The sequence below is a fragment of the Rhinolophus ferrumequinum genome, chromosome 4, assembly GCF_004115265.2.
Source record: "Rhinolophus ferrumequinum isolate MPI-CBG mRhiFer1 chromosome 4, mRhiFer1_v1.p, whole genome shotgun sequence".
Lineage (NCBI taxonomy): Eukaryota > Metazoa > Chordata > Mammalia > Chiroptera > Rhinolophidae > Rhinolophus > Rhinolophus ferrumequinum.
In genome coordinates, this window is record NC_046287.1 from 56,563,443 (window position 1) to 56,568,936 (window position 5,494).

The following is a 5,494-nucleotide window of genomic DNA, read 5'->3' on the forward strand; positions in this document are numbered from 1 at the left end:
CTTTTTGTAAATGTATTTTTTATACTTTGCTTTCTTTATTGACCCATTTATTGTTCGGGAATGTTAATTTTCACATATTTGTACATTTTCTAGCTTTTTTCCTGTTATTGATTTCTAGTTTTATACAGATGTGGGAAGAAAAGATGCTTGATGAATTTGTTAAGGCTTGTTTTGTGGCCCAACATCTAATCTGTCATGGAGAATGATTTGTACTTGAGAAGAACATGTATCCTTGTGGTATGTATATCTTTTTTAGGTCCATTTGGCCTACAGTGTTATATAAGACTTCTGTTTCCTTATTGATTTTGTGCTTGAATAATTTATGCGTTTTTCAAAGTAGGGTATAGAAAGTCTCCTACTATTTTTGTATTGCTATTTTTCCCTTGGTTTTATTAATATTTGCTTTATATATTTAGGTTCTCCAATATGGTAATGATAATTTGCCTTTGCAGGATCACTGGAATATAACAAATAGTAGCCACTCTCATCCTTCTTACATATACACAAAATGAAGCATAAAAAGGAAGATGAGCTGATTAATTATTCTCTTGAATAAGTCAGTTCCAAATGGCATCATCTAACGCCATTCCCTGTTGCCCAAGACAAGAATTTATAAAAACCCAGCACTTCAGCCATTGTTCCTGTCTAGTTCTAAATTATAGATACAGTGAGAGCTAAAATAGAAAATGCTTTGTTCACCTTCCTCTTGTAGGAGAACAAATGGAAATGTTTCCTGTTCCATAATTTTTTAAGAACCAGGGTTCCAGGTTGTGTTCCCTGGTTTTAGCTAAAGTGAATAATTTTCTTTGTTTCAAAATGCCACCCCTACTGTGCTTAGTCATATTTCCTTATGTAAAACCACGTAGTTCGTGTGTTCTAGCTAAACTTGTTCTCCATAAATCTTGTCTCTTTCTGACTTGGCCCTTTTGCTTTGCAGTAATTTTCCTACATGAAATCCTTATTAACACTACCATTACCTCACTTTGTGTCCACCTGTCCAAGCAGCCCAGCATTCCAGGTCTAGTTCAAGGTCTTGGTGGTGTTTAAGAAGACTGAACTTTGAAGTCACCCTGAGTCGCACTGTAGAAGTGATTCCTGACACTTCTGAACACCTATAACCTTTGTTGTCTATGTTACTTAGTGGGGCAGTTTCATTTTTATTACTATGTGTCTCTGTGTTATGTTTCAACCAGACTAAAAGTTCCTTAAGAGCAAAAATCAGAGCTTATATTTATTTCTCTGTATCCTCCAAGGTACTTCCTCATTGCAGAATCATTATCAATACATGTTATTTACTGTCTAATTGCATAGCTTGTGTATCTGACAGCCTCATGGGAACTTTCTTCACAACTTTAAGGCCCTCAAATGTCCTTAAATGAAATGCCTTGATTAACACTACAAAAATAGATTTGTCTAGGGCCTTGGAAGATGCAGCTTTGTTAAATGGGCAAAGGGTCCTTAGAGTAAAAGAGAGATATAGCTACCAATTTCAGGATTGCGTTGGTTCCTCCCTTCTTCCCTCTGCCCCAGGACTTGGAATATCAAAGGCCATAATTAGCTCCTTCCAGAAAAATACCATAGATGCCTGCTGTAAGTTGTAAACTTCCCTTGGTCACTCAACTCCTCAGCCCAAATGAGATCATGTACACGAAAAATGCAAATTATAAAGGAACATGTCAGTAAATTCAAGTGTTTTTAATTCCTTTGGTTTATAATCATCAGTCCATGAAGAAAGGTTCTCACCCAATGTCCTGAAATACCTTGATTCTTAATTAAGATTTCATAGGAAATTGTGAACTGTCATTCAATTAGTCTCATTAATTTATAGAATCTGCCCTTTGCTTTTGACCTGGGTTTGAATAGTAGAAAACTGAAGAAAGAAAAATATAGTGAAAACCTTAATGTTGTTTAGAACTCTGAAGTCTCAAACTTAGAAGAATTGGGCAATTTTCCATATGGCGTTTTGCCCTCTGTTAACACTCAAAAAATTAAATCTGGCCGGGAAAAATTTAAAAATCCCAGAGCATAGATATAGATATAACAAAAGCCTGAGCAGCAGATTAAAAAAAAAATTAAAAAGACATTGATAACCTTAGGGCTGATATGCACTAACTGGTGATGTTTCAAGGGCTCCTTCGATTGCTTTCTGTGGGTAACGCACCACAAGCCAATTAATTGTTCCTAAGTCATCCTGCCTCAGGGCTCTTTGTGGTGAGGCATGTCATGTGGTGGAAAGTTAGATGTGAGTTAGATGTGTGATTCCCAGCTGGTTGTGTTGCGCTTTTAATCACAGGGCTCATTTCATCCAAGGGCACCGTTTCACAGGAAAGATCCAGAGATGGGAAGAAACTTGTTACAGGCCACAAGTAGGTTAGAAGCAGTGAAAAACTTGTACTAGATCTTCTTTTGATACTTAGTTCAGGAGTCATTGCTTCACTTCAACTCAGTACAAATCAACATATTAAAGTCTACAGTGCACAAAGTACAGAACTAGGTATTAGGGGATTCAAGAATGAAAGAGACATTCTCACTCATACATTCACATGCTATATCTGCTGTACCTCCATATTCCTGGACCTAATTTACAAGGATCACTCCCCACCCAATCTGGTCTTATTCTCTCCCACCCATCTTCCACTATTTCTCTCTGCAGCTAGAAGTCCAGCTGCATGTCATGTTCCTCCATCTTCTTCGCTTAATTTTGACGTATTCATCATGCCTCATTTCCATCTTTCTGACACCTTGCCGGCCCATCCCTGCCATCACTGAGGTCCCAGTTCCTTACTCCATTTGAGGCTGACGTTGGCATCATTTCTATAGCACTTAAATGCACTGTCTTGTAGTTTTGCCCAATTTTTCCTTCATGTTACATCTTATCAGCCTCACCTAGTGCTATTACAGCACCCACAGTATGACGGGTATTGCCAAGGGCAAGTGCAGAAAGTCTGGATGGGCAATCTTGGTACTCCAGTGAGTAGCAGGAATTAGTGTTTCTCTCATTTTCAGTCAGTCGCCTGTTGGTTTACTGTGTGAGTCAGCCAGTGTTGAGGCCGGACCTCCATGACTTGGGGTGAGACAGAATTTGTAGAAGTTCCGTTAGCCTGAAGGGAGATTCCAGTAGCCATCAGAGCAGGAAAGTGATGAGTTTGGATGATGACGAGAGGAAGGGACTCCATCGGAGACCCTGCTTTCCTAAGGCAACACTGCACAGCGCTAAGGCGTCCAGCAGCAGTGACCTCTCCCACAGAGGAGGCAGCAAGTGGTGACCTCTCCCGTGGGGGAGGTGGAGAGCAGTGAGTGAAGGACTACTCCAGGTATGCGAGGCATGGCTGGAGAGACCCCGTTTCTATTCAGCATCATCCGGAGTAGTGAGGTGGAGCGTCCCTGACTGGGGGAGGGCGGAGCAAGGTAAGCAGGTAAGGAAGCAGGTAAGAATATCAAATGGCATTAGGGAAATGTGGTTCCTGTTGGAAGTCCGCCCATACCCTCTGGGAGTATTCTACTCCCTGGTCTCCCCAGTTGGTCCTTGGCACCCTCAATCCCTGAATGCTAAACTCACACCTCTCCCACTCTGCAGCAAGCTCCTTGTGTACACTCCTGGGCACGGCAGTATGAGAGGGTGGGGTCATTGGAGTGTTCCCAGAAAAAACGCACCAGGGTCTTTGGACAAGAGAGAAACCACAAACTGGAGCCACAGCGCCACCTTCTGGGAAACAAAAGATAAGTTTCCAGCCGCCCGCCTAGTGAGTTATCAAACACACAAGAGTTTAAAAGTTCTGCCACGAGAGGGCGCAAGAAGAATGAAGCCAGCCTATCCACAACAAACCAGGGAAACCCCAGAGAAAGCTGAACACCAAATCGCAGCGCCCACGTCAAGATAACCAGTGAAACTACTTCAAATGTGAAAGCAGCAACACAAAAATACAAAAAACTAAAAAAATCAAGGAAATATACTATCTCCAAAAGATAATCAATTATTCTCCAAAAACTGGCTCAAAGATATAGAACAGTGATCTAGCTAATAAAGAATTCAAAATAGTTGTACTAAAGAAATTCAATGAGCTATAAGAAAACTCAGAAAGACAGTTCAATGATATTAGGAAAAAACACATGACAAAATACATTCTTTACAAAAGAGTAAACCACGAAAAAAAACCGAACAAAAATTCTGGAATTGAAGACTAATAAATGAAATGAAGAATACACTAGAGAGCATCTGTAGTATAGAGCAGATAGAAGACAGACTAAATGATTTAGAGGATAACAATTGTGAAATAACACAAATAGAAAAGAACAAAGAGAAAATACAAGTGAGCAAAGAAATCCTGCATGATCCATGGGGCTCAATCAAAACGGCAAATATCAGAATAATCAGGATTTCAGAAGAAGATGAGAAGGAAACGAAGGCAGAAAATTTACTTAAAGATATACTAGCTGAAAATTCCCAAGCCTTGGACATTCATGTTCAAGAAGATAATAGGTCACCCCGTTGTTTCAATGCCAAAAGACCTTCTCCAAGACACATTATAATAAAACTGTCAAAAATCAAAGATAAAGAAAAAATACCAAAGAAAGCCTGGGGGAAAAAATAATCCACAAAACCCGGGGAAAAACATAACCTACAAAGGAACTCCCAGTAGGCTAATTTCAGCAGTTTTCTTAGCAGAAACACCACAGGCCAAAAGAGAGTGAAATGACATATCCAAGTGCTGAAAGATAAAAATTCCCCCAAGAATACTCTACATGGCAAAGTTATCCTTCAGGTACGAAGGAAAAATAGAGACTTCTAGACAAACAAAAGCTGAGAGAGTCCATTACCACTAGACCTGGCTTGCAAGAAATGCTGAAAGGAGTACTTAACTATATCGCATGAAATGAGGTCGGGTGATGTCAGCATCTTGGCTGCACGAGTCTTTCCTTTTTTCTCTCCCTTTGGTCCACAAGTATAGGACATCCATAGTTGAACAAAAGTGTCTCTGCACATTGTATCAGGACGCCCAGGAGTTTCCTAAACATTTGTGCATCTGAAATGGGTGGATAGGACTTCAATAGGAGCTGCACATCCAAAGGGAACCTGGAGCGTGCAAAACTGGGTGGATATCCATGAACAAAAGAGAAGTTATGGAGGTCCAGCCTGCCTGATGGGAGAATCTGGCATGCCATCACAGAGGGATATAGATGAGTTTGGAAGCAGAGGAGAGGAAGGAACTTGCTAAGGTGGCCCTCCTCCTCAGGATGACACTGGAAGGTACTGGAATTTGCTAGCATCCGTGGTGAACTTTCTGGCAGAGGAGGTGGAAAACACCAACTTCTCCCGCAGAGGGGGTGGACAGAAAAAATGGTGAGTGACTGCCCAGCTGCCCTAGGTGTATGTGTTGCAGTTGGAGGGACTCATTTCCCTCTAGCAGCACCCAGATTTCTGAGGATGAACCTGGGGAAGGGAGCGGAAAGGGAAGGATGCAACAGAATATCAAAGGGCATCGAAGAAACACAT